Source organism: Trachypithecus francoisi, unplaced genomic scaffold (assembly GCF_009764315.1).
Source record: "Trachypithecus francoisi isolate TF-2019V2 unplaced genomic scaffold, Tfra_2.0 Lachesis_group20, whole genome shotgun sequence".
Taxonomy (NCBI): domain Eukaryota; kingdom Metazoa; phylum Chordata; class Mammalia; order Primates; family Cercopithecidae; genus Trachypithecus; species Trachypithecus francoisi.
This window is the reverse complement of record NW_022681466.1, coordinates 69088643-69096827: the sequence shown is the minus strand read 5'-3', so window position 1 is coordinate 69096827 and position 8185 is coordinate 69088643. Positions and strand designations below refer to the sequence as shown.

Sequence of the window (8185 nt, the reverse complement as noted above, 5' to 3'; positions counted from 1 at the left end):
AAGCTCCGCCTCCCGGGTTCACGCCATTCTCTTGCCTCAGCCTCCCGAGTAGCTGGGACTACAGGCGCCGCCACCATGCCTGGCTATTTTTGTATTTTTAACAGAGTCAGGGTTTCATCGTGTTAGCCAGTGTGGTCTCGATCTCCTGACCTCGTGATCCGCCCGCCTCAGCCTCCCAAAGTGCTGGGATTACAGGCTTGAGCCACCGCACCCAGTCAACATCCAGCAGGATTCTTATGTGGCAGTGGAGAGAAAAAAATGAAGGTGAAAGACAAACGAATGAAATAATCCATCGCACTAGGCCCATGGTTTTGGTTTTCTAAAATACTTTTTAACAAGTTTTTAACAAAACAACAATAAAACAAAACAAAACAAAGAAACAAACAAAAAAACTTCCCCTATTCTGAACTGCAGGGAATCTCACATCCTAACCAGAAGGAAATATTGCAGAAATACTCTTGGTCACTTAGGCTGTGACTGACCGACTGCACATTCTTTGTAGGACGTTTGTCACTTTCCAGGCACACAGAACTACAAGGTTTAACTCTACCCAGAAAGTAGGCACAGCCAAAAACAGGGTAAAACTTGCCCACAGGGCTTGTCTGGTAGAACCTGACTTCATATTAACATCTTTGTTCATCTCTATAGAAATTATCATCATGCGGTATATATGATGCTTACTTATTTTGTCTACTTTTATAGCATGTGAGCTGCACAAATGCAGAAACTTCTGTCCATTTTGTTCTCCAATGCCTTGGAAGACTGTCCAGATCATAGAGGTAATCTAGTAAGTATTTGTTGAATGAATAAATGATGTAGCGTTTCCTAGTAGGACAGATAGGTAACACCGATCTTCAAGCATCAGGAGATAGGAAAAATAGTTCTGGCTGAATTTTTCCTGGTTACTGTCTTCATGGGAAATTTTTCTCAGTCCAGAAAAGGCAGGAAAGGAAGGACCCCATCACCTCTCAGGTCAGTGATCTCCTCCCCAAAAATATTCGCCACAGAGCACCCTGAACATCAGAGTTTCTGAGGCTATAGATAAGAGGGTTCAGCGTAGGGTTGATAACAGTGTTGAAAACTCCAACCCCTTTATCCTTGTTCGAAGCCTCCTCTGAATCCAGTCTCATGTAGTTGAAGATACCTGTTCCAAACCACAGTGAGGTGGGAGCCACAGGTGGAGAAGGCCTTCTTCCGGCCCTCCACTGAATGGATTCCTAGAACTACAGCTGCCAAGTGGCTGTAGGAGGTGATGATGAGAACCAAAGGTGCACCTGCCATGATGAAACCCACAGCAAAGAGCAGCAGCTCATTGAATTGCGTGCTGGAGCGGGAGAGCCGGAAAAGCTGGGGGAGGTCACAGTAGAAGCGACTGATCACATTGGGGCCACAGAAGTTGAGGGTAGTTAAGGCAATAGTGTGGATCAGTGCGTTGGTGAAAGCACAAGCCCAGGATGCAGCCACCAACATCCTCTCGACTGTCTGATTCATGCGGGTGCTGTAGGTGAGAGGCCGGCAGATGGCCAGGAATCGGTCATAGGCCATGGCGGTCAGCAGGAAGCAGTCCACCCCAGCCAGAAGGTGGAAGAAGAAGAGCTGGGAGAGGCAGGCATCATAGGAAATTGTGCACTTGTGGGACAAGAGACGACCCAACACTGCAGGAACAGCGACAGTGATACATCGACATCCAGCACTGATAGGTTCCCCAGGAAGAGTACATGGGTTGTGGAGTTTGGGCTCCACCAAGACAGCTGCCAGGATGCTGAGGTTGCCCCCAATTGTGACCAGATAGGCAAACAGAAGAGCACAAAGACCACAGACTGTATCTCTTCTGTCTGCACCAGGCCCGGCAGAATGAACTCAGCAACAGCGGTCCTGTTGGTCCCAGCTTCTGGCTCCATGAGTTCCTGTAAGGACATGTCCCAGCAGGGGAGGTATCAGTTCACTCAGTTCCCTCAGTTCACATTAACATTTTAAACCATTGAGTTCAAAGCCCCATGGCGAGTCCCCACGCCGTGCCTCACTCGTTGACCTCCTCCATCACCTCAATGCCTTCACCTGGCTGGTGGTTGAGATGCCCAGGGCCACCACCACCTTGTCCCTCTCATCCTCTGCTAGCTGAAAAGCTCAGAATACTTGGAACAACATGAGAACTATAGTTAATAAAGTATATTGCATTCGGGATTGCTGCTGAGTAGATTACAGCTGTCCTCACCACAGGGGGGAAAGGGGGAACTGTGAGAATATGCACAGGGGGAAAGGGGGAACTGTGAGAATATGCACAGGGGGGAAGGGGGACTGTGAGAATATGCACAGGGGGAAAGGGGGAACTGTGAGAATATGCAGAGGGGGAAAGGGGGAACTGTGAGAATATGCACAGGGGGGAAGGGGGAACTGTGAGAATATGCACAGGGGGAAAGGGGAACTGTGAGAATATGCAAAGGGGGAAAGGGGAACTGTGAGAATATGCAGAGGGGGAAGGGGGAACTGCGAGAATATGCAGAGGGGGGAAATGGGGAACTGTGAGAATATGCACAGGGGGGAAAGGGGGAACTGCGAGAATATGCAGAGGGGGGAAGGGGGAACTGTGAGAATATGCACAGGGGGAAAGGGGGAACTGTGAGAATATGCAGAGGGGGGAAATGGGGAACTGTGAGAATATGCACAGGGGGAAATGGGGAACTGTGAGAATATGCAGAGGGGGGAAATGGGGAACTGTGAGAATATGCAGAGGGGGGAAGGGGGAACTGTGAGAATATGCAAGGGGGAAAGGGGGAACTGTGAGAATATGCAGAGGGGGGAAGGGGGAACTGTGAGAATATGCAGCGGGGGAAAGGGGGAACTGTGAGAATATGCACAGGGGGAAAGGGGGAACTGTGAGAATATGCAAGGGGGGAAGGGGGAACTGTGAGAATAGCAGAGGGGGAAAGGGGAACTGCGACAATATGCAGAGGGGGAAAGGGGAACTGTGAGAATATGCACAGGGGGAAAGGGGGAACTGTGAGAATATGCAGAGGGGGGAAGGGGGAACTGCGAGAATATGCAGAGGGGGAAAGGGGGAACTGCGAGAATATGCAGAGGGGGGAAAGGGGAACTGCGACAATATGCAGAGGGGGGAAGGGGGAACTGTGAGAATATGCACAGGGGGGAAAGGGGGAACTGTGAGAATATGCAGAGGGGGGAAGGGGGAACTGCGAGAATATGCAGAGGGGGGAAAGGGGGAACTGCGAGAATATGCAGAGGGGGGAAGGGGGAACTGTGAATATGCAGAGGGGGGAAGGGGGAACTGTGAGAATATGCACAGGGGGGAAGGGGGAACTGTGAGAATATGCAGAGGGGGGAAAGGGGGAACTGCGAGAATATGCAGAGGGGGGAAAGGGGGAACTGCGAGAATATGCACGGGGGGAAATGGGGAACTGTGAGAATGCACAGGGGGGAAATGGGGAACTGTGAGAATATGCAGAGGGGGGAAATGGGGAACTGTGAGAATATGCAGAGGGGGGAAGGGGGAACTGTGAGAATATGCAGAGGGGGGAAAGGGGGAACTGCGAGAATATGCACAGGGTGAAAGGGGGAACTGTGAGATATGCAGAGGGGGGAAATGGGGAACTGTGAGAATATGCAGAGGGGGGAAGGGGGAACTGTGAGAATATGCAGAGGGGGGAAGGGGGAACTGTGAGAATATGCACAGGGGGGAAGGGGGAACTGTGAGAATATGCAGAGGGGGGAAGGGGGAACTGTGAGAATATGCAGGGGGGGGGAAAGGGGGAACTGCGAGAATATGCAGAGGGGGGAAAGGGGGAACTGTGAGAATATGCACAGGGGGGAAATGGGGAACTGTGAGAATATGCACAGGGGGGAAATGGGGAACTGTGCGAATATGCAGAGGGGGGAAGGGGGAACTGTGAGAATATGCAGAGGGGGGAAGGGGGAACTGTGAGAATATGCACAGGGGGGAAAGGGGGAACTGTGAGAATATGCAGAGGGGGGAAGGGGGAACTGTGAGAATATGCACAGGGGGGAAAGGGGGAACTGTGAGAATGTGCACAGGGGGGAAAGGGGGAACTGCGAGAATATGCACAGGGGGGAAGGGGGAACTGTGAGAATATGCACAGGGGGGAAAGGGGGAACTGTGAGAATATGCAGAGGGGGGAAAGGGGGAACTGTGAGAATATGCAAAGGGGGGAAGGGGGAACTGTGAGAATATGCAGAGGGGGGAAAGGGGGAACTGTGAGAATATGCACAGGGGGGAAATGGGGAACTGCGAGAATATGCACGGGGGGAAAGGGGGAACTGTGAGAATGTATTAATTTGTTTCACTACAGTAACCATTCTCATAACATCATGTTCCATACCTTAAATATAAACAAAAACTTTGCTTTAGAAAACACACAAGGCTTCCTCTATGAATACAGTTAGATTTAGATGAAACTTTCCTATTGCTCTCTGAGGGATTGTCCCAAACTAAGAAGCAGGTTCCAAAATAGAAATCCCGAGAAACTAGAATGCATTTAAAACATAACCTAGGCCGGGGGCGGTGGCTCACGCCTGTAATCCCAGTCGTTTGGGAGGCCATGGCGGGTGTATCATCTGAGATCAGGAGCTTGAGACCAGCCTGTCCAACATAGTGAAACCACGTCTCTACTACAAAAATTAGCTGGGTGTGGTGGCGGGCGCCTGTAATTCCAGCTACTCAGGAGGCTGGGGCAGGAGAATCGCTTGAACTCGGGAGGTGGAGGCTGCAGTGAGCCGAGATTGCACCATCGCACTCCAGCCTGGGTGACAGAGCAAAGCTCCATCTCAAAAAAATAAAACGAAACAAAAACACATAGGTTTAAAGGCTTCTAGACATAATAAAGGTCAAGCAAAGCTGTGGCAAGAATCAGCGAGAAGGTATCCATGATTGTGGATGTCAGAAAGACCAGTCGAGTACATTTCTCCAAGGTGAGGGACCACACTCTGAAGTATCAATTCAACATTCCTTGTTCAATACATTGTTACAGTTATTGTTACTTAAGCCCCTACACTGGACTTTGACTAAGGACTTACTGTGAAATAATGCTTTTCTATGTGTATCCTCTGCTGCTCCTGTCTAAAACCAAAGCTGTGATCACAGCCTGTGGGTTGGCTGCTGCCAGGTGCAATTAGATTCTGCATTGCACAGCCACTGTTCTTCCACTTGTCCTTGACTTACGCATGGTAGATTGACCAAGGGCTCTAATGATACGTCCTGAAATAAAGAAGGCATGTACTTGGAAAACCATGTTGAAGTCATCTTTCAGATTTTATATCCAACTCCAGATCAAAAAACATCTATGTCTCTATTGTACATGGAATAAGCCAGGCCAGAGGTTCTTCAAAAGCAATGTTACTCCCTTGCATAGAATAGTCCGGAATCAGAGGACGGGAAGCAGCTGGAACAGTGACGATTGCCTGAGCTGGGGCAGTGAATGATGAGGGAGGTTGCAGAAATCAAATACACTGTAGCAGCAGTATGACTGATATGACTGCCTGGGGGTATGTATGGTCACCAAAATGATTTTTAAATCCTTTGTTCATAAAAGTGGGAACTGAGTGCACAGGTTGGTGGCATGGTCTTAACTGGTCTCAACCAAGATCTGAAAAGCAGAGGAGGCAGGACTGAATGAGAAGCCATCTGTGCAGGCTGACTGTGCAGTGTTTAGGTGAGACTTTAAAAGCAAGAAGCCGGCATTATCAGCAGTTCCTCAGCCGCTGGTAAGCGTTGACTAGGGACGTCAAGGGAAAATGTACTCACAATCATGGAACAAGTGTCTTACAGCCAGTCTCAACCTTGGCTGCACATTAGATTTACGTGGGAGCTCTAAAAACTCCTGTTATCCAGAATTTACCCACAGGCCAATTAAATCAGAATCTCTCAAGATAATACCCAGGCATCAGGAATTTTTTTTTTTGAGATAGAGTCTCGCTCCGTCACCAGGCTGGAGTGCAGTGGCACAATCTTGGCTGACTGCAACCTCTGCCCCCTGGGTTTGAGAGATTCTCCTGCCTCAGCCTCCTCAGTAGCTGGGACTATAGGCAAGCACCGCCACGCCTAGCTAATTTTTTTATATTTTTAGTAGAGACAGGGTTTCACCGTGTTGGCCAGGATGGTCTCGATCTCTTGACCTTGTGATCCATCCATCTCAGCCTCCCAAAGTGCCGGGATTACAGGCGTGAGCCACCGCGCCCAGCAGCATCAGGATTTTTTTAAACACCCACCCGATAACTGCTGTCTTAGCATTTAACCGAGTGGATACTTCTAACGACTAGCTCTTTCTTGCCACTCCCTCAAATTAAGAGTTTTGTTTTGTTTTGTTTTCTCTCATTTTACTTTCACTGATAACCCAGAAGGGAGAGGAGGAAATACTTTAAAAGATGACACATAGAAAAGTTACAAAAATGTAAGATATCTTGCAAAGGTTTGGTGGTATCTCCAGCCTTCATTCCCGACTGTTAAATGAGATACTCAGTCCCCATGCTTACTGGAATCACCTGGAATGCTTTAAGAAGAAAATAACGATGCTCAGGCCTTTCACCAATAATTTTGATTTAGTTGGTTTAATTGGTGGTAGCTGGGGATGGGTGGGCCTTAGCGCCTCCCAGGTGGTTCTAATTCCCAGCCAGGACAGAGAACTCTGCCAGATTTGCAGCCTGGGAGGCATGACGATGGCTTCTTGCTTCCCTCTTCACTGTTTTTCTCCTTACAGGACATGAAGGCCACCAGCCCTTTCAGGTCACACAGCCGCTTCCACAAACACTCCTCCACCTAGGCTGAGTCAAGGTAACCTCAGCCGGGTGCGGAGGCTCACGCCTGTAATCCCAGCACTTTGGGAGGCTGAGGTGGGTGGATCACGAGGTCAGGAGATTGAGACCATCCTGGCTAACACAGTGAAACCCCATCTCTACTAAAAAGACAAAAAATTAGCCGGGCGAGGTGGCGGGCACCTGTAGTCCCAGCTACTTGGGAGGCTGAGGCAGGAGAATCACTTGAATCTGGGAGGCAGAGGTTCCAGTGAGTTGAGATTGTGCCACTGCACTCCAGCCTGGGCGACTCTATCTGAGACTCTGTCTCAAAAAAAAAAAAAGGTCAAGGTAGTCTCTAAAGACTGACCCGCAGTTTCATGTGGATAACATGAATCTCATTGGAGCCTCTACAGCAAGGGGATGTCTCCAATGTGAGGCTATCTCAATGACCAACCTTCCAAATGAGGTCTCCACTGTGCGCGCTCAGGCCATGGGGAAGCTGCAGAGGGGATGCCACATGGATGAAAATGTGGATGCGGTAATCTCCAAGAGTTCCTTAAAGTTCTAAGATCACATGACTTGGAGGAGGGCAGAAATCATCCTCTGGCCTGATTATCATTGACAGAGTTGGTAAATGATAATGCTTTGCAAATCAACAAATCAAAGGGTGATAGCTCTTCATATTATATTAAAGGATAGTTGACTACCTTCCTTTTTCTTGTCAGGTCCATTTTAACACAAGCATTGGATTGCAACCCTGTGATTTTCCAGCTCCTTGCTCATGCTGTTTTCCCCACCTGCAATGGTTTCCCTCCAGCAGCACCTGCCCAGATATTTCACAACTTGACTCAAATGCTGACTGATGAATGAATTCTTCCTTGGAACTTCCCCATCTAAAAAGAATCTCTCGACTGGGCGTGGTGGCTCACGCCTGTAATTCCAGCATTTTAGGAGGCCGAGGCGGGCGGATCATGAGGTCAGGAGATGGAGACTATCCTGGCTAACATGGTGAAACCCCATCTCTACCAAAAAATACAAAAAAAAAAAAAAATTAGCCCGGCGAGCTGGTGAGCGCCTGTAGTCCCAGCTACTGGGGAGGCTGAGGCAGGACATGGCGTGAACCCGGGAGGCGGAGCTTGCAGTGAGCAGAGATCACGCCACTGTACCTCCAGCCTGGGCAGCAGAGCGAGACTCCGTCTCCAAAAACAAACTCCACTCCCCTCCCCTTTCCTCAACCCCCAAACTATCAATATACACCATTTCTTGGAATTTATGACTGTTTACATTTTAGGTGAGTCACTTCTTTATAGAGTCTGTCTCTATAAATGACTTAAGGACAGAATACATGTTTGATTCATTTTCAATAGCAATGATCATCATAACACTTTACACATAGTCATCCAATATTTCATATTTCTTT

The 8185-nt window shown here is 48.8% G+C and overlaps 1 pseudogene; it reads right to left on the bottom strand.

The window, feature by feature from the left end:
- Nucleotides 1-839: 839 nt before the first annotated feature.
- On the bottom strand, nt 840-1919 carry LOC117066539 (annotated as a pseudogene).
- Nucleotides 1920-8185: the final 6266 nt, after the last annotated feature.